General features: G+C 46.2%; 2 protein-coding genes across 2 annotated transcripts in view; one reads left to right on the top strand and one right to left on the bottom strand.

Moving 5' to 3' along the window:
* The window catches only part of LOC119453558 (translation initiation factor IF-2-like), a 116,426-nt gene that overhangs the window by 34,854 nt on the left and 59,733 nt on the right, over window positions 1-21,839 (bottom strand). The gene's annotated exons all lie outside the window — the stretch shown is intronic.
* LOC125945877 (uncharacterized) overlaps window positions 1-21,839 on the top strand; it is a 49,815-nt gene that overhangs the window by 1,000 nt on the left and 26,976 nt on the right. The window lies entirely within an intron of this gene.

The following is a 21,839-nucleotide window of genomic DNA, read 5'->3' as shown; positions in this document are numbered from 1 at the left end:
GTGGATAGAACTGTAGAGGGGAGGGGTAGACGAGGCCTGACAATGGGTAGAACCGACGCAGTCGCGAAACTCGTGAATAACAGTCTCGCCACTTTCCCAGTTCCCATACAGGGAGACTCGGCGAAGACGGGAAAGATGCCCGTTTCAACGCACGCCGCCGACGCCCCATCCTCTTGAGCTGCTGTGCTGCCCCGGTGGTGCTGCAAAAATGCCGATAAACAACGCCCCCTACTGAGCTTCCCTCGGTTTAGAGTAGAACAAAAGGTGGACGTCTGCTGCCGAAAACAGAGGCGTACAATGGATCCGATGGTTGCGCTTGCCCTGCGTTATGGATTCCGGAAAATTCGCACACGGAAAACTTCAGGCCGAGCACTCCTCAGAGAGGCAATAATCTCTGTGAGGCCAAGTACGTTTACGACGTGCAAGAGATCGAAGGGATTGTTTCGGCACGCTGCAACTCGAAAGTGCAGCGAATATATTACGACGCAGACATACAGGTAAGTTATATAAAGCATGTGCCCGGGATTATCAATAATTATTGCACGAACCGCTTGCTTTTAAGAGAGCCAAAATGATAGAGTGATCGGCAATAAATTATGTCAGGGATGTAAATTCGAACGATGACAGCTGGCCACTGCAACACACTCAATAAATCGCAGAAATACTTCTCGGATATGCACGCGTAATGTTCGGCATCTGTCTTCTATAATCAAATCATGTCTGTGCGTGGCGGCAGTTCGACTTCGCGTGAAGAAGACATGGCTTCGACAGGGCACATAATTACATTGCTCTTTTGTTGTGTCGCCCTGTGTTATTTGAGCCGTGAAACTGCGTTGGCCAAAGTGCTCTCGTTGGTCAAAGCGCACAAGATCGTGTGCACGTTAGATGTACTTTATGAGTCCGAAAAAACTGTGCTGAAAACTCGAAACAATGCGCAAACTAACCGAGACTCCCGTCACCCTTTCGGCCGTCGTCGAATTTGTACTACTCAGCAGCCAACTTCTTTTTTCCCACCAGGTTGCGCCACAGGGCGTTCCAAACTAGGGTGCCTCGATGCCAGCGCCGCCATTCAGGGTGGTGCCATCCTTTGACCGCACCCGCGCCGCCGCTTTCTCGCTGCGACGCCATCTTGAGTCACAGCGAGCGGTTGCGATTGCTTGGTGCCGGTGCTTAGTTCGGGACACAGTGCGCGCGGATGCTTCGCTGACGCTTCTACTTGCTGGACAGTGTTCAGCCGCATGAATGACAAGCTTGTCAAGTGCATCGAGTCGACATGACGGGCTGTTGTGTTCCCAAGTGCACCGGATCGACGCGTAAAGGGCTTCGTTGTTTACGCTTCCCCCGGGACCCAGAGCGAAGGAAGAGATCGGAAGCCCAAGTAAAGCGGTATCACTGGAAGGCAACGGATAGCTCCTACATTTGCGAGGTAAGTGTCAAGAAAGTTTAGACTATCGCATCATGTTTTTCATTTAAATAAGAAAGTATTCTCTGATCCTCGCTCACGTACCTACGTTCGCTCACGAACTAAGCACTGCACCGATGCTGAGTAGCCTATTGTTTGCGAGCGCGCGTCGCATAGGCTTTTGCCGTTTTGATCGGCGCAGTCTATGCGAGTAGTACCCTTAATTTCAAGAACTGCCGAAAATGCTTCGCCGCGAAATAGCCTTACATTAGCTACAAATCGTCATGTAAACCACCTATTTTACTTTTTCACGGGAAGCACACATCGCGTGTCTCTTGTTTCTTTTTTTTTCCCCTCAGTTTCTTTTTTCGCTACTGGTTATTTGTGACTAAAGAACGCAGTCCTTCTGGGGAGAGCGGCTGTTGTGTACGTGGCAAGCGAAGCATTGTGATTTTCTCTATTCTCAGCAGATATCTTGCGGATCTCAGGTTGTTACGTTATATAGCTGATTTTTTAGACGAATATATTTGTAGCGTGGTGCTCGTAAGCCGATGGTCATTCGTGCTCATTCCCGATAGTAGTGGGTACTCTGAGTGTGACGGTCTTTAAATGCCTGTGCACGGTATGCCAAGGTGTAGTAGAGTTAAGGGGCATCATGGGACCAAAATGTTTCGGCGCTTTCTGGCATGGTGTCTGTTGTAGCCTGCGCATTTCTTCCAAACGTGTGAAGCGAGGTAATTACAGCATTACTTCTGCGAAAATTTATTTTTAAGCACTGTAATGGGTTCTCTGTATTTACAAGGCAACTTTTCATATCAATAATCACTTTTGTTGTTTTACTTGTACTTAGAAACACTTTGAAGAGGACCAGTACGAAGGAAATCGACAGGATGGGCGCCGTCTGTTAAAGTCAACAGCCCTACATCATCATGGACTATATTTTCGAAGTGAAAAACATTGCTAATCTGTATTTGACTGTCTTAGTTTCATTTACGGTTTTTGTACGCGATATGTATGCAGTGTGGTTTATTTTTTCAATGTAGTTATCAGTGTTCTAATGGTTATTTATAAAATGTTCTGTACTCGCCATCGATGCGTTTGGCTGATGCGACGTATTCGATGGTAGCTGATGTATTCTGGCTGGATATCTTGATTAATATTACCCGCGGTTGCGTTTTCGTGTTTGCATTGTTGTTTTCGATTTATATTGTGTGTAATAAGGTTGATGTACTCACTTGAACCCCCCCCCCCCCATGTAATGAATAAATTTAAAAAAAAACTCTCACTATCCCGAATTGTGTGTCGAGCCTACCTTGCGAATTTTTTTTATCTCGTCTTTCAACATAACCTTCAGGTACCACACAGTACATATAATTTTTCATGTACATATCTCTTTCATGATTGATTGTACTAGACATTATAAGTAAATGTATTTTGTGCATCGTTTGGTTTCTTGTGTGTACTACGCAAGATTGACACAGACAAGTTACGTTACATGGTTCTCTACAGCACTAACTAAACCTTATTTTCACATCGCACTTATTTTTACACCAGCTTAATCCTGTCAGCACACAGTTTTGTGGGCAAAAAAAGCAAGATTGCGCGTAGATATCGTCAAATAATTTCAACGAACGCGAAGAGCACGCACAACGCAAGGGAAACTAACCGCCGTGCGCGAGTGGCTGGCTACGGTAAAGGAGGCGTGACGTGTGAACCAAAATACAACAGCGAAAAAGAAAAACTTCCACACACAGGGGGTCGCAAACCTTATATACCAAGCATCGAAGCGCAAAAAATAGTGCCTATTTCAAACATACACACGGCATATTAAATGTAAATTGAATTAGGCAACTTGGGGCATGTTCCCGGCGCCATACATTTACGTCTTGGAACTTCGACGAGTTAACGGCTATTGGTTATAAAGATGTGCAGATGCGATACCGATAAAAAAATCCTCATCAAGGCAAAGCACTGGGAAGTGCGCCGCGAGTAACACTATTTATGAACGCAAGCGTAGCTGAGTCTCAGCTCGTGTGACTCAATATGGCGGCGCCAGCGGGGTTGTCTCCACCCTGGACGGCGGCGCTGGGCATCGAGGCACCCTACTCTTTCTCTCTCGTTTCCGACGCGCGCTCTTGCTCTCTCTCGTCCGTAGCTAGGGGCGCTGTGGTGCACAAGGGCTATAGAAGCGCTGTATATACTGTACACATGTACAGCGGCACTGGCATCGAGGCACCCTACGCGTGGCGTCTGCTCTGCGCCACCACCGGCCGGTGGCTGCAACAGGTTTCGCGCAGCCGCAGTGAGTTTCACGGAGGCGCAGTGAGCGCTGTGGGCGGTGCTCTTTTGTCGTCTGCTACCGTCTGCTGCCGCGCTTTGGATAGCAGAGAAGCAAGCCGATCACGCCTTTTTAATGTTCGCCAGTGAGTGCACGTCCACACACTGATAGCCAGTCACCGTAAAGCTGAAGGAAAGTTATACGAGGCAAAATATTACCAATCAGATATTTCTGCCGTTTCAGCTTACGAGACAAACATTATCATTTTTTACGGATGTCTCTTTGTGGCACAGCTATATTAGAGAATACGTCTCCGTGTGTAGTGGCCATCTCATTTGTACTACTAAATATTCGAGTCGCTGCAATGCATAGGCTGCACAAATAATCCACAAGCGCCTTTAACAAGCATATTAATTTATAAGGAGCTATCACACGAGTTATCGTTGAATCATAGGAATCGACGTGCACAGTAAATATTTTTTGAGGCGGGCAAATCTTTATGAAACGATAAGGCAAACAAAAGGCGGCACGGTCATTGCTGCTGATGTTAAGGGCATTTATTTGATTATACATCAATCCAGTCACTTTCCTTCCAGCTGGAAGGAAAATTGCTGCGTTCAAACACGAATTACGTGAGCTGCTTGCTTCGCGACGATCCGAAGCACGGCAGCTGACTGTAGCAGACGACGAAAGAGCATCGCCCACTACGTTCACTGCGCCTGCGCGACACTCGTTGCGGCCGCCGACCGGCGGTGGCGCCGAGCAGACGCCACGCGCTCGGGTGTTCCCTTTAACAGTGGACCCCTCTGTACATATAAATATGTATATATATACATATACATAAATGTACATATATATTATATATAAGTACTATATATATGTATGTATGTGTATGTATAGTATATGTACGCCACACTCCGGCTTGGGGCTTCCGGTTCAATTTCCGGTTCCGTTACTTGTTCTGCTTCCGGCTTCGGGAGAACGCTTCCGGCGTTTTGACCGAATGATCCCCCGGCCGGTGCTTCGCCCACTCATCATCATTCACTTCGTGGATATGCAGGTTTTTTTTTTTCTGCGGAGGGCGATTGTAATGAAGAAGTGTAGCCTGCGCCTCAGCAGAATCGCCACCGGCATGCGCTCGTGATTGCTGTCCTTGGCCGAACGCTTGTGGCTACTGCCCGTTCGCCTACGTCCGCTGCTAATAAAACGCTTAACAAAATAAAAAAAAAAACAATTTAAGAAAGTCAAATTTACCATATATTCTCATTTTTGAAGAAATTGAAGTATGCCGCGTGTGTGGAATCTATTTGGTAAAAGAAATGATGATTACTTAAGCCGCGTGATGCATACATGCGATGTAGTTCGCAACTGCAAATCCGAACAGTTAAGGAGTTAGCAAATTAGCAGCTTTCGATTATCTCGCCTATCACGACAATGAAATTCCCGCAACAAGGGCACTGCACGTCACCAGATGCAAGTTCAGTGTTGTGTCCGTAGTGGTAGAAAAAATTGGTGTGGTTTAGCTTTGGTTAACCCTGGTTGATAACGAAAGCTTCGCTGCCATGGCTAGGCCCATTGTCGAGCTGTGGCCGAGTGTGGTTTCGCAATCATATACAGACATGATTGCAATGAATACAGTTTATTCGTCATTTTTTATGCCTCGTAAGACACTCTGCTGCTCAGTAAAGTAGTGAGACTTGGTTGCAACTCTCAGCCGGGCCCAACTCTACTCGGGCAACGGCGGCAATGTTTTCTTTCAGGGCTCCGTAAAGGCCTAAATATAGTCCGACGTAGCGTGAACGCGCGCACACGTTATGTCACGTTGCCGAGAACACCGGCTATAGTTCGACCGATGGTTCGACGTACTGGCGGCACCAACATAATCGGACGCGCGGCCAATGCGTTCCGACACGCCCGGCGTCTGATGGCGCTCGCCCGCGTGCCGATGGACTATAAACGCGCCTTAATGCTCTCTTGTGGTTTGACCTCTAGCTCTCAAGGTGAAAACTGTTGAGTCGCTGCCGGCTGCCCAAGGTAGCGTAATGAAGCTTTCGCTTCAAAGTGTGATACTAGAGTGTCGCACGAAAATAGTTGTTTGGGATGCAAATTTGATGAGACTGGTCAAAAAAATGCTTAACCTTGCATTCGGCCGCGCAACGCTTCAAACAGCGAAGCTGGGCGATCGTAGCGCAGCATTTTCCGGAAGTGCGCGCGAACTTTCCATCTTATTATTCATAATGATGACAATTACTTTTCGCGCGCCTCGGACTTACGGCCGTCACTGTGCTTTGCACAGCGCAGCTTGCAACACCGACACCGTGTTGCAATGCCGACAACGCGTTCCAGCAGACCCGCTCCGCGAATGCGTCTCTCTCTCTCTTGCTCTCGTTGCGTGCAAAACCTCTTCACCTCGCAGAGCACGAGCGCGCGAACGCGCCAGCTGTGGACGAAGACGACGACGCTCGAACACAAACATATGGTTCGAATAAATGCATGTTCTGCAAGTGTGGCTGAATAGCCTATTTTAAACACGGCCGTTCGAAGCGGCTTCTTCTTCCCTCTGTGCTCTGCTCTGCTGGAAACAGCGCATCAGCCCTAGGCCGATGTTCTCTGCTGGAAACAGCACATCGGCCCTAGGCCGAGGATCTCTTGCAACGTCTACCGTCACCGGTAATTACAAGATCGTTCTTCCTCCTTTGCCATCGGGAAACACCGTTCTCAACTCAGTGTTCCTACACGCGGACCTCGCTGGGCGGCCGTACCGCGCCCCAGATTTTCGTGATGCCCTGCTCTCGGTGCTCGATACCAGGGACATTCTCGAAGCAGGCCAGTATCAGATGAGCCATCTGTGGCTCGTCACCTGTGCCAACAGCCTTTCCAAGCAGAAGCTCGTCGATAAAGGTGAGCTACTAGTCAAAGGACTCAAGTGCCTTGTCATCGATCCAGAAAGCCGGAGCATCAAAATGAAGCTTCTGTGGCTTCCTCTTCACCTAGAACAGAAGCGTATTGTTGAGGCATTGGAACCATATGGCATGGTGCAATCCATAACAAGAGAAATGTGGCGTTGCGAGGGCATGGAGAGTTGGCAGATGATGAATCGCGATGTGGAATTCACGCTCAAAGAAGGCCTCTCTACCAGTTCCCTCCCTCATCTTCTGACGATCTTCGGACATCAATGCTTAATTTTGATTCCCGGACGACCTCCCTTGTGCCTTCGATGCAACAGAGTAGGGCACATAAGAAGACAGTGCAAAACACCACGCTGCGCGAAGTACCACCGTTATAGTCATAACGCAGAGACATGCGTTGGCACGTATGCTGACAAGCTTCGTCGCAGTAAACCGGAGGACGATGACACCATCGTTAACCACCTCATGGATGTAAGTGAGGTCGTAGATGCCTCTGGCGAAGCGCCTGCTGAAGACCACCGGGCTGAGGAAGGGCAAGCATCGGCAGCTGCGGACACAGCTACAGCGAAGGTTATTAAAGACAATACAGTGACCAACCGTGAAAAGGACCCTTGTGCAAGGTGGGCCGAATCACCACCATTTCGGGACCAGCTTCATCCTGCCGAGGATACTGAAATGCCTGAGACATCCAAGAAGCCTCCAGCACCGGCCGATGATTTGGAGTGCTCTGGGAAAGAGCCCAAGGTCACCGCGGCTAAGGCTAAGAAACCCCTTCATGTGAGTGCAGATGCCGTGCAGTTCAAGAAGTTCCTGCAGCTCCGACTACTCAAAGGGACGGGACAGGCAAAAGAAAGGTAGCAGCGCTAGGTGTAGGCGCTGCGCCTCAGTAGTGGAATCATGGCGGGCGCCCTTCCCTTAACGTTTGGAACACTGAATGTCCGTGGCTTACGTAGTAAGCGACGGCAGGGTCAGTTATTACACTTGTTCCGTAGTCGTGCGTTAGATGTTATTGCAATTCAGGAAACGAAAACTGAATCCGATGACGACACAGCGGCTGCTGTAGCTCCATTTCTTTCGGAGTATGAAGTATGTGTCAGCCACGCGATTCGTGTCTCTGGAGGATGTATGATATTTGTGAGGAAAACACGGCAATGCAACGTATTGGGACTGTGCACTGATAGGGAAGGGCGCCTTGTATGGTGTGATGTCAATATTGATAGTCATGTTTGGAGGTTTCTTTGCGTGTATGCGCCAAGTAAGGCACGTGACCGGGAGGACTACTTTCTCTCATTGACCCAGCACTTACGCAATGACCGTGTATTGGTTGTCTTAGGTGACCTTAATTGTGCGTGTAGTGGACAGGATCGGTCGTCTGCAAGGCAACGCCATGATGCCAGCGTTGACGTTTTGAATGCCATGACATGTGACTACCAACTTGTTGATGTAGGGGATCATGAAAAAGTCCCTTTTCGCTACACACATTTTCAGGGTACATCTCATGCAAGGCTTGATCGGATTTATGTATCATTACCTATCCTCCCTAGACTATACGGCTACAACGTGCACCCTGTGTTCTTCAGTGATCATTGTTTGGTGTCGGTTTGTTTTGGCAATCGGCAGTGTCAAAGTTCGCGGATGAACTGGGATTTATGGAAAATTAATAATCAGTTACCCTTACATAAGCCTTTTCTCAAGCGCGTCCCGGAAATTCTTATTGACGTTTCAAGTCGTAGTTTTTTATCTCTCTTTGCTCAATGGGATATATTCAAGCAAGAAGTTAAAATGACAGCCATTGAAGAAGCTTTCATATTGTCTTTTGAGAACAAAGCTAAATATAAAAAGTTGTGCAAGTTGCTAGATAAACTACACGAACTTGAATGCCTGCATCCTGGCAAGTACATTGAGGACATTTACAACGTTAAGGCACAAATGCAGACAATGGACACTGAGAGATACAGAGGTGCACTAGTTCGAGCGCGTACTCGTCGGTATTTGGAGCAACAGCCTTGTAGTCGTTCGTTTGGTGATGAGCGTCGGCATGCTCTGTCGAAGCAAGTTCTCGAGATAGAGTATACCGGAGTGATTGTTAGTGACCAGGATATAATAATGAAAGCGTTCATGGATCATTATGAGAATATCTTTCAGTCTCATAAAGTAATTAAGAATGAAGCTGTAACGGAAAATTTTATTTCGTTTCTGCCACAGCTTAGTCAAGAAGAATGCGATGACCTTGATAGAGACATTGGTATTAAGGAAGTGGAAGCAACCATTGCTTCGCTAACTAAAGGCAAAACTCCTGGGCCTGATGGCTTGAGTGCGGAATTTTATCAATGCTTTTGCTCTATATTGGCACCATTTCTGCTTAAAGTGTATGAAGAAGCTTACAGGATTGGATCCCTACCTGCCACGCTCTATCAAGGGCACACAGTACTTATCCCAAAAAGCAATGATGTAACAAAATTGCAGAAAGTTGAGGGATATCGCGCCATATCACTTTGCAACGTGGATTATAAAATATTTGCTAAGATATTAGCTAGTCGCCTTCAAGAAGTAATTCGATCATTGGTGGGAGACCATCAAACATGTAGCATTAGAGGACGATCAATTCAGACAAATATTCACGTTGCACGATCTGTGCTAGAGTGTGTGACTGAAAGTGCGGGTCAAGTTGCAATAGTTCAGGCTGATTTGGCAAATGCATTTGATAAAGTTAATCACTGCTTCTTGTTTAGTGTTTTAGAGCACATAAACATTGGATCTCTTCTTTTTAAAGGCATCTCCATGTGTTATGCTAATGGCACAACAAGGCTAATAGTTAATAGCTGTCTATCTGAATCTATCTACCGCAGGGCATCGGTAAGGCAAGGTTGTCCCTTGTCTCCTCTATTATTCGCGTTCTACTTGGAACCGCTTTGTGCACGAATTTTGAAGGATCGTACGTTTCACGGGTTCAAATTGTTATCTAATGACGTCCGCGTACTTGCATATGCAGATGACATAGCCTTCTTCTGCGCTGACAAGAAAAGTGTGGAGACTGCCCTTGCCATAACGCAGCAGTTTTGCTCAGCTTCTGGTGCAACTGTGAACTTTGAGAAGAGTTCAGGATTTTGGTTTGGTCTATGGTGTACAATGCCAACTCACTTCGCAGGTATTCAGTGGAGGCAAGACTTTAAGTACTTAGGTGTACACCTCTCTCAATATCGCAATACAAATCCACACTGGTCAGCGGAAGTTGCAGAAGTACAACGTAAGGTTAACAACTGGCAGGGGCGGCAGTTGTCCATATTTAGCTGAGCTGAAGCTTGCAATCTGTTTCTAGCAGCTCGACTTATGTATGTCCTGCAGGTATTACACTGCTCGCGACTTAGGTTGCAAGCTTTCCATCGTGTGTTTGCTACCTATGTATGGAGGTCACGTGTTGAGGCCATGCGGCGTGATAACCTTTTTCTACCTGTTGAGAGTGGTGGTCTTGGCCTAGTTCACCTTTTTATTAGGCAACTTGTCTCCCAGTTATTCTTCTTTCGTGATATAAACAGTCCTTTTCTGAGAGATGTTGCAACTTTGATTAATGAATTACCTTCCAGAAATAGTTGTGTCGTCATCTGTCAGAGATGCTCCACCTGCTCCTTGGGGCTTCTTGAAAGAGGTTGTTGAAGGCTTTCACTTTCTTAAAGCTCGCTTTAGCTTTGATTATATTTTCACTGCATCCCGTAAAGAAATTTCTGCTGCACTAATAGACACATTGTTTCCTGTTCCCCATTATCGTGCACCTTAATTGGAATGTTGCTACTTAGATGTACTTAAGCGTGTCCATCGAATGATCATTACTCCAGGGATCAAAACTTTTTTCTTTAACCTACATTCGGCAACCCTTCCTGCCAAAACCTGGTTAGAAAGAAGGGGCTGTTTCGTGCCGTGGTCTACAAACTGCCGTTTGTAGGGATGCCGTGTTCTTCTGGGACATTCTCCAAAGAACACTTAAAAAAGATTTAGACATCACACCATACACAATTCGTTTCTTACCTTTTAACGATCCCTGTGACCCACCATATGACATGTTCATAGTACTTGGTCTACATAGTCTTTGGCGCACTAGAATGTGTGACAGGCACGCTGAACCACCGCGAAGCACTCGGTCGTTTTTTCGGGAATCTGCTGCCTACGTTCGTAGTGTGCACGCTGCTCAAGAAACAGCGCCGGACTGGATGCCTTTATTGGACGCGTGCACATGCTTGCCTGACTTTTGAATATGTGCCTGTAGCGCCTTGTTACTTGTGTTGCTGAAGATTCTGCTTCCATGTAATAAAGAAAAAAAAGTGGCTGAATAGCCTACTGGTTACGACGCTCGCCTTGGGACCGGGGGCACGTGGGCTCGAATCCCGCCTCGGCAAGAAAGTTTACTTCTTCTAGTTTTTGATATTAACGACAAATTACGGTTGGCTTAAAGAGCTTCGCTGTTAATAACAAATTGCTTTGCCTAAATCGAGACAACAAATTCATGTATAGGTGGCCTAAATCTGAGGCATTCTTCTTGAATGACTCGACGTTATTGAGCAGAGGTCATGTGACCGGTGCGGTCGCTTACATGTCAGCACTTACACCAGTAAGTGCTGATATTCCTCTCATGTGAACTGAAAAGAATATTTTACAATGTCAAACAATTAATTCTCGAACCGAATACAAGTTCAATAGCGCGGGCTACTGGACTCCTATTGAAAATTTCAAATAATCGCACACCCTCCCAGCAGTCACAAGACTAGCACCACTTTAGAGATCTCAGTCCTTGAAGAGAGAAAATGAGTTATGAAAGTCAAAGAATTTAACCAGATTAACTGTCCGGTTGGCTACTCTGCTTCAGGGGGGAAGGGCAAAGTGCAGAAAAGGTGAGAAATTACTAGAAAATATGAACAAACTTCATCAGCACAAGTGCGAGGCACGCAGTTGACAAAGACTACAGTTTTTTTTTTTTCGTCCAGTCCCGATGCTTTCAAAAACACACTAGTACTTTCAGAGCAACTCGGGCCCATGTCGGCTGGGACCACGCTACAAGAATTATCTCTTCCGTAAGAGGACCATTGTCAAGCTCGTCGAGCGTGATGCACAACGTTTTTCTTGGACCACTCAAACGAGGACAATCACACAGATGGTGCCGAGTCATTTCTTCGCAGTCACAAAGTTCACATTCGTGACTTTTGGCCGTTGCAGAATTATCAGGCACTAATGAATTCTACTCCAAGACATAAACAACTTGTGAAAGTTACGTCTTTAACCTTTAAGGTGCTGTGTACACAATTGTCTGCAAGATTCGTGCATCAACAGCAAAATTATTGATGAAAGTAATGATACTTCAAATGTGTCGCACACATCTTGAACACTTCTCTGATTGGAACTGTGCTGCAAGATTGAATAACGTGTGCGAAATATTTTGGTAAAATGAGTGAGAAGGTAGACGGTCTGGGCATTCTTGATGATGATGATTTATTGGGTTTATTGGCGCATGGGCCAGGCACGGGTAAAGAGCGCAAAGAAGGCTTAGTAATTCTGCTCGATGTGAGTATGTCGTTGGATGTAGAGGGTTCACTTCATTTCTTTTAACGAGGTGTTGCACCAGGCATAATTTTCAAATGTCGGAATAGGTGCGTTTCAAGCCCGCTAAACATGAAATAGTTGATGTTCCTGCAGCGAGTTTTCACGTGAAGTCCGCGTTCTGTAAACTTGACAAACCTCGCTAAAAAGTTTAAAATTATTATTCCATTCTGCAGCTCTACACTTTTTATTATTCTCAAGACGGTAGAAATCTAGTGAAAGTAAGATTTTAATCAACCGATATAACTGCCGCCTGAAAGGGTGGAAATGTGCTGCCTGATACATTGTCATTCCTTTTGACCATTTCTCAGAAGCCACTCTCTACCAGTTTGGGGTGATATTATTTGAAATGGCAATGTACCTTTTATCACACTTCCAGAACGGATATCTGAAGATAGGTACTAGTCTTATGAATATTCCTGCGCACATTTTCAATTTCCATAAGCGTACTAAGCAAATCATTACAACTGGATACGTAGACATAACGATTTCTTAGCACGTATAATTCGTGCTTCTTCCAAAATGCACATAAACAGGCAGAACAACACTTTCTGACATAGGCGATTTAAAAATTACATTTGAACAAAAATAGAATAGGTGGTAGTACCAAGTTCGTGATTCCACGAAGCCTTCTGTAAAATACAGAAACGGTCTTTTGGCAACATCATTTAGGCAGGGGAAAATGTAGAAAATTAGTGATGCAGCGATAAGAAATGAACGCTGAAATATTTTAACGCTCCAGAAGCAGTATTAAAGTTTAAGCAGGGAAGTTGCAGAAAAATTACAGAGGTGAGATTACATCACCAAGACTAGTATAATGCCAACTTCATCAAGAGCTACAGAAGGAAAATGAACAAAGTCCCAAGTGCCGTAATAACTAATTTAGCAGAGTCTTTGAACGACGGACAACTGAGGGAGTTAGTAAATGGCCTATCTGCGGGCGAGCGAATGATCGGGCATCAGGAGGCCCCTTTGCATTTTTACCTACGGCCTTTTTATCAGTTTGCAATGGCTTCTTGAGTAAACCACTTACAGAGTGCATCGAAGTCAGCACGTCTTTCGCTCATAGATGGCTTTCACCTTTGTGTTCATTCCTCTCTCCCAATCTTACTCCTCGGTTATGCTTCACTTAAGATTCACCTGGGCATGGTGTTCAACAATTGAAGACCCAGTTAACTGTCCAAAGTGTGCGGCTCCAACTTCTACAGTAGGCATTTATCACCTGTTGAGGCTTTGTCCAGGAACGATGGATACTCGGGAGAAAGACTATTAGAGCTGTGAAGCTACGAAGCAATCATACAGTCAGATAAATGCGTTGCCATATAGAAGACATATTCGCAAAGCTACTATTGCAATTTCAGCATGAGGAGGGCATCCATGCTTTTAATTAAACGATTTGCACAAGCATCTATGCCGTAGGGTTAAGCTTCAGAGAAAAAAAAAGTCTGAGAATACCTAACAAAACGAAGAAAAAGTGTCAACGTAGATATAAACAGAATCAAAAACTCACCGGTATCTTCTGCAGCCCTGGTGACAGCCAGGCAAATAAAGCCGAAGACGGCGATCAACACCAAGAACTTCATGTCTGGAGGCGGAGCTGTTCCCTTGTCAATCCTTGTATATACTAAGGGTACTGGTTAGACTATCGTTCGGTGAATGCGATCCTGCCTCAGCGAACTCAACGCCAACTCTGCGGTCTCCCTGCACGCACACGCTTGGCTATATATACATTTTACAGGACGAGACACCTCGGGTACACCGCGGACACGGTGAATGCTGCCAACAAGGCTGTCGTACGTTGATGTCACCTTTGACTATGAGAAAGGCGCAATGAGGAAGGCGCCTGCTCAATGCGTCCTTTTATTTTTATCAGAGCCATCCTTATTTTCATCTTCGCCGCTCGTTAATCCGTCTGGCACGAGTCAGCATCAAAATACCGGCGAGACTACGTGGAGCCAGTACCTATAGAGAGCTGTGGGCGGGGCTAGACTCACTCTAGCCGTCGGCGTTCCGACAATTCTCGTGCGAGACACCGAATAGAACTTTTTTTGTTATTATGATGCCAGACGAAGTGCTCGATTGCGTGTTATACAGCTGGCGTGTTTCTGCACAACGTGTGCATACGTACGCTCTTGCAATTTTGTTTTAACATCGCGCAGACATAAAGCGCACGGCGTGTGAGTGGCATTGTATAGCGGCGAGGGCCGTCGGCATCGGCGACGGTATACGCGTATGTGCAGGATGATTTCCAGTTCAGATGTATTCTGCTGCTCTGTTATCTTCAGCAGTGCCCCTCGCCGCTGCAAGACTTCTCACATGCAACGAGCCCGACGCTAGTGGTGTATTGTCACGTACACTCATTTATCCTCTTCTGGCCTGGCTGCATTTCACCCACTAAGAACTTTAAGTTATCGTGCAGTGCAACACGCGCATGCATTATTCAAACTTACTCGAATGGTATAGGTGGTTCTATCCGTTGTCTGTTGTCACCGAAGCTTGGGTCGACACCAATTGTGCAGTACTTTCTGGAAGACACGCGAGTACCAGGGATGCATGTGTAAGAACCGACGCGCTGGAGCTGCAGATCAGATTTTGACGATCACCGACAGTGTTCGCCGCTAACGCTGTGCTTTGAGTCTAATTTTCTTTTGTGTGCGCAAGTTCATCCAATAAAAAGAAATGTTTATAGCTCACATTGCACGTGCTTAAGTGCGTGCGCGTGCGTGCGCGTGCGTGCGTGCGTGTGTCCGTCACTCTCTCTCTCTCGTTTTTTCTCTACATTGCTTTGTTTTCATTCCTTAGCGAGATCACCTTGACCTGCACTTGTTTTACGGCAAATATCTTTTTTGCAATGATGGCAAAAACTGGAAATAAAGTACCTATATCTGGCCTAAACAGTACAATAATTTTTCTGTCACCTTCTGGATACAGAAAATGGTGCAGCTATATCCACTCCCACCTGCGCAATTACTCCCGACAGTAACTCACAGAGAAGCACAGTCCAAATGCGAAGGATATTTTTCACGTATCGGCTTCAAAAGGACAGGCAGCAGAAATCGAACGACAGACGTTGGAGTCGGTATGTAAGAATAGACACCCGAGGAGCGTCTTGCGCTAGAGACAAGAAACAAGCACAAAACGAATAGAACGACTGCCGCCACAGCGGTAATCGCGCCGAAGTAACTGAATCGATAACGTTCGACAGGGGGCCGTGGTCCCTGCCTGTCCAAGACCAAGGGCGCCCGTTTGCAAACGTGCAGCACGTGCTCGGCGGTGCTGGCGGGCAAACACCAGTAGCGACTTTTTCTCTTCCAAGGACACTTCCCGCTATATAAAACAATGCGAAACACGGCAACAGGATTCAGCGCGGCGTTCGCGCAAAACAAAAAAAGGAAACCCTTTATCGCCTTCTTGTATAAGCCTCGTTCCATTTTCACGGGGTGTAGCTGTAATCTGGTCGATTTGCTCTTCCCCTTATCAACTACACAATGCTTTGTTAAGCGCCTATACGAGAACATCCTCGGTGGTGCTTTCTTCCATTAAGTCCGTAGTGTTTTATTATGATCAACTAAATCAAGCTTCATTCTCTCCTTATTGGCATGGTTCTCGTCGCTTTTCGTTGCGAGACGAAACTATTTGTTTTTTCTTGTGCGTCATCTTGGCTACATCGCACAAAACATTTATCAACGCTTTCTCGCTAATACGCCAAGTAGTAAATGCTACCCGGATCTACGAATTAACAAAAAACAACCTCCAAGCTTCCAAGAGCCTATTCTACCTAGAGACAGAATTGAGTTCTGGGGTACTACGTGCCAAAACCACGATTTGGTTATGAGGTCTGTGCCAGCTAGGCAGGGCTGGAGATGTTCAAGATTGTACATGAACGATGTGAAACTGCTGGTTTCATTTGGTATTCGCCGCCTGTCGCGATTGTGGTCCGGTTCACGGAAATATCTTCGAGTGCTCGGGTGCACAAGCAGCGCCCCCCCCCCCCCCCCTGTGTCCATAATGCCCTGTTTTTTGGGTGCATAAAAGTCAGTTGAATTCCGGCTTTCCTGTTGTCTTTCTCAGCTCGTCCATGTTTCTTTGTGTGCTAGCACGATGTTTCGTAATGCGTTATTAAAGCATCTTCAATTGTTTGAGCTTCCAGCGGCGTCCTCCTGTAATGATGATATTACAACGTTGGCGCTAAAATCAGTAACTAACAAGTTAATTAAAAATCAAAGCCCTTTATTAAAGAAAGATGGTTCAATGCGAAGATTTCTCCCATGCAAACTTAATCATAGTCAAACTGCAAAGCCAACGACCACGCAAGAAACCAAGAAATGCTCAGCGACCCGATGGTATGCATATGTGATTTGGTTGCTTGTTTAGGATTGTATTTTAACGCGTTTAGGGCCCCCTATCGCAGAAAATCCCGCGTCGGCATTGCCGCTCGCGGCCGTGAAAATCATCCCCAACCACGCAGGCCATCCAAATATATTTTACCACTAAAGTTGCTCGCGCTTTGTCTTGCGTTATCTACAAAGTTATTCCTCGGAATTTTGAGAGTGACAGCCCGCAAACAATTTTCATGAAACAAAACACCAACAGCGCATGCCTTTTATGCTAAATCTTCTCAGGCTGAAATACTAAAGGTGCCAACAATACAAGAAGGCCAGCCCACGAAACACGCCGCGTTTCTACCAGAAAGCGCGCCTTCGTGCATAGCGTTCGCCGCCAGCGTTTGCAGGTAAACATTATGGTTACATAAGCTGCAGTTGCCGGGAAGTGTTAGAAACAGTCAAGGATCTTTGAATGCTATCGTGTTCCACTCTTGCAGGCGAAACTTAAGCGTCCTCCAAATTTCTTTACGTTGAAGGTGAATGAAGACATTTGGCTAAATTGCATAGACTTTATTTTCGATCATCCAGCCGTTGATTACACGCACACACTCACACTTTCATGGACAACGTGCCGTTGCCGATATACGGGATCGGCGGGATCGGCCTTACGGCCACGATCGCGTTTGCGCTTATACGTTCGCGTATGGCCGCCAAGGTCGATCCAAATAGATCGCGAAGCTTCGGGCGAAACGCGGTTCAAAACGAATTGTCACCGACATCAGCAAAGGTGGTTATGGGAGCAGCGATTGAAGTGCGACTATGTTCGGAGAGAATAAACACTGGGAAAGAAAAAAGCGTTTTTGTAGCGTTAGCTACACTGGCCCAGCCAAGCCCGTTTCGCGTGGCACATCAAGAGCCGTGCTGCGCATGCGCAAGGATCAGTGATGTCACACGGCTTGCGCACCGGAGCCACCGGAGCCGGCACCTCTCGCGCACTCCGCCGCCGCCACGCGCGACTCACCGCCGCCGGTCTGCGCATTCCAGAGGAGTGACGTCGTAGCCGTGGTAGACGCACTGGCGCCGGCGCGCGCTCGCTGTGCAGTCGCCGTCTGACACTGCGCTGGAGCCGCTGCGCTTCTGACTGGCGTTTGTGTGTGTCATTGGAGCAGCAGTAAGCATGACAATCAAGCTAATCCTTGACAATCTAGACAACCAGGAAAGCTAAGAATAATCAGCTGAACCTTTGCTAACGCTACGTATATCCTGGCATAGCCGAGCTAAGCCACTGCAACATTTTTCATTAAAGCGAAACAGTTCGATTCATTCAACGAAAAAGAAAATTCCGAATCAATTTTATATACGCATGGCGAGAAAAGAAGAGACAACGCTATTTTAGTGGATCGTTTTCAATAAATACCTTTTTTCAGCGCCCATCGATAGCGGCGGACATTAACGCCACCGCTATCACTTGCAGTGCAATGCAGCTCTTGAAGTGTGCAGAAAGGCGCGCTCGTTAAGTTCACCTGTTACAATACGCCCCCCTCACATATAGTGTTGTTTGTCGACGTTTGTCTGAATTCGATGACGCGGGTAGTTTCACTGCTTCTTAACCTGTGCAGTGAAAAGTAGTCAGTTGTGGCCGCCAGATACTTGTTTACTTTAGTTCTGTTCGTGCGACAGTGCTGACGACGAACTTAGCGCCGCTTGGCGTCCGACGAAAGGACGAGCACTCTACACACTCAACGCCAAAGCCCTCGTCAGCCTCCAATGCAAATATATTCTGTGCAGCGATGCGATTTCGACACCCGTACGGCTGACCTTTTCCAGCATCGCTTTTCGCGCTGAAAGCTCGGAACGCCCATCAATTCGAATGGCGGGGCATTTGAATATGCAGCTCGAATGGCAGGCCTTTGAGAACAAAGTGACGTCACTTCTGTTCTGAACGGATATGACGTCACATTTTTTCTTCCGTCAGAAGTGTACCCTCCTCACACTGATGGCACTAAGCCCCATAAACCGCCGATGAGCCGCCATGTTTTGAACGTATGGCCTTATATGGAAGCTTCGCTACCAGGTATATATGCCTTGCGGCCGCCTCTTCTGTCGTGCGCTGCACCCGCCGCCTACCCATGGTGACGGCTGGGAATGCATTGTGTGACGCGCGTAATGTCATGCAGACATATACAGTTCATCTGGGTAGCATAGTGTTGCCGTTCCCATTGTTCTTATCGGCACAACTGCGAATGTAAACTGTAGAAAATGTAAATACCTGGTGCTGGTAGAATCTCCGGAGAATTTTGTAATGTATTTAAGTGTATAGTAAGCCCTGCTTTAGTTATTATATTCACTACTTGTTTTGATGAAGATTGCCTACTACGATCATTTAAAAAAAGTCATATGACCTTGATCCCTAAAAGTAGTGGCAAAGAAAATAGCGATCAGTAGAATGCTATAGACCCATTACACTAACAAATGTAGACTACAAAATTTATGCGAAAGCCTTATCTAATCGACTCCAGTATGCAATGTCATTACTTACTGGACCTCACCAGACTTGCGGATTAAAAGGCCGTTCCATACAAACAAACTTACATATAGTGCCAACAGCTCTTCAGTTTTGCTCATCACACTGTGACCACTGTGCACTGCTTCACATCGACTTAGCAAAAGCATTTGACCGAGTGAATCATGCGTTCCTTTTTCAAACCTTTAGAATGCGTTAATGTTGGGTCCGTTGTTTACAAAGGTGTTTACATGTGCTACACTATCTGTTCTACGAGTATCATTGTTAATGATAATCTGTTTAAGCCGTTGTCTATTCTTTCCTTTGTAAAACAGGGTTGTCTGTTATCGCCACTTCTATTTGCCATTTATTTAGAGCCATTGTGTATAAGCATTCTAAAGTGCGGTGACATTCATGGTGTTAACATTTTGGAGAACGAACTCAAAGTACCGGCTTACGCAAATGATCCTGCCTTTTTCTGCTCAGACAAACCCATCGTTGACAAAGTTCTATCAATGACTGAAAAATATGGTATGGCTTCCAGGGCCCACATAAATTGGTTAACAAGCTCAGGCCTTTGGTTTGGTTTATGGGGCCTTTGGTTTCGTTTACGCAATGGACAGCTGTGCGATCTAATACCTTGGTGTTCCTTTTGATGCATATAAGCTTAGTGCACATTTCTGGTGGGAATGCTCTCTCTCTCTCCTCCCCATCTTTCATTCCCCCTCATCCCGCTCCCATGTGTAGGGTAACAAACCAGTTGTGCTGAACTGATTAACGTCCCTGCCTTTCCTTCTCCACTCTTTCCTTCCTGGTGGGAACGTGTACCGGCACTTCAACACCATGCGGATACCTTTAGGCCGCACCGCCTTCAATATTTGGTAGGGCAGCGGCTTGTAACTTCTTCCTGGCTACAAAAGTATTTTACGTACAGCTGATACTTGATTGTGCCCGCACTTATATTCGAAATTTTCATAGAATATTCGCTACTTTTGTGTGGTCTTCTACATATGAGCCAATGAGACGAGATAATATCTTTAGACCCGTATGTTCTGGTGGACTTGGTCTGGTATATCTATTTGTACGACAGATTGTTTGTCGTTTCTTCTTTTTTCGAGATATTTCACACCCAATACTGCGGTCATTCACACAAGTTAACTTAGTCAATGATTTACTCAACCTGCTGGTTTCATCCCAATATTCCGAATGACCTTGTTTGTGAGATTTTGTGTATGAAGCGAATTTCTCTGTGCATTTCTTCACTTACTAGTTTACTTTAGTTTACAAGAGCCTCCCTGAAAAATGTGACGTCAATCCAAGTTTTTCTTGCGATGACGGCCATTTTTTGTCAAGGAGCAGTTTCGCCAAGGTTACCGCCAAAAGCACCGCCAACCTGGACACCTAAGGCTTGTGCCTTAAAAGCATTGCATACCCCCCTCAGCAATTGTAGTGGTGGTTTCGAAACAGCTTTTATGGGCATCCACTTTCGCAGGGGCCGGAATGGGGAGTCCCTTTTTCTTTTTCATGGCTAAGCTTGAGTGGTCAACTTGATAGTTTCGTCTTCTGAAAATTTGCGGTTTCAAAATTTTTTGTTAATATCGCTAGATTTTAAAAAAATCCGGTCGCTACAGCCACTATATATATATATATATATATATATATATATTAATTTTAAATGCAGCGCACCTCCTAACTTGGTGCCCTGATTGCTAAGAAAAACGATTTCTCCTTTCCTATACATTTAGACAGGAGCCGCCAACCTAAGGCTTCCTCTTAAATGGCGGCATTGTTACCCTTGACAATTTACCTTCAGATGTCACGGTTTCTTATTCTGTGCGCTTTCCTTTCTGCAATCCTCGTACCGGCTGTGTTTGCCGTTTGTTCGCCCTTCCTATAAGCTTGGACTTGGAAAACCGTAAGCGTTACCAGCCGCGGAGGCTCAGTTAGCTAAAGCATTGCGCTGCTGAGCACGAGGTCGCGGGATCGAATCCCGGCCGCGCGGTCGCATTTCAATGGAGGCGGAATGCAAAAACGGCCATGTGCTTGCGTTTCAGTACACGTTAAAGAACCCCAGGTGGTCAAAATTATTCCGGAGCCCTCCACCACGGCGTGCCTCATAATCAGAACTCGTTTTGGCACGTAAAACCCCAGAAAGAAGACAAGGAAAACCGTAAGCTGGTATTATTGTGGTTAGGAAAACTGAGCGGAGGAAGATAACCGCGCCACCATACCCCGACAAAGAAACACAAATGGAGATTCGGGTGCGCAGTTGCAACTTCTCTCTACGGGGAAGAGCGGCGCCACTCGTCGTGTTTGTGGCCACCGTCCAAATAACCAAAGCTTCCTTGTCAGTTAACTACGCTGTCAATTATAAAATAATTGCTGATTAGAACTAGCATGAGTCACGCTTAGTTACAGCAGAGAAAAAACACTTTTCACGTTATAAGAGACAGACAGACAAGCGACCAAAAAAATAATGCCGCAGACTTCTGCAATTCCTTCGGCTCTGAAGTCGGGTTGCCAACTCTCGCGTGGACGAAGTCAGCAGAGGAACTGGGGGGGGGGGGGGGGGGGGGGGGAGGGGGAGGAGGGGGGGGGGGTTGGCTGATGCCGACCAACAGTGTTAGTGCCAGCGCCTGGAGCCGCCGGTTAGCCACGCCAGCACGAATACCAATCAATCAATCAATGTTTTTATTATTGTTGAAAAAGCTTTTACAGATAGAGGTATACAGAAGGAGGTCCCATAGTAAAAACTGAATTGGGACCTCCTGTTCATGATTAATATAAAAGTTACAATGGCGAGAACGGTAGCTGAATGAGTATAATTGCAAAAATG

This window comes from Dermacentor silvarum, chromosome 5 (assembly GCF_013339745.2).
Source record: "Dermacentor silvarum isolate Dsil-2018 chromosome 5, BIME_Dsil_1.4, whole genome shotgun sequence".
Classification (NCBI taxonomy): Eukaryota; Metazoa; Arthropoda; class Arachnida; order Ixodida; family Ixodidae; genus Dermacentor; species Dermacentor silvarum.
The sequence above is the reverse complement of the archived record's forward strand: the minus strand, read 5'-3'. Positions and strand labels throughout refer to the sequence as shown.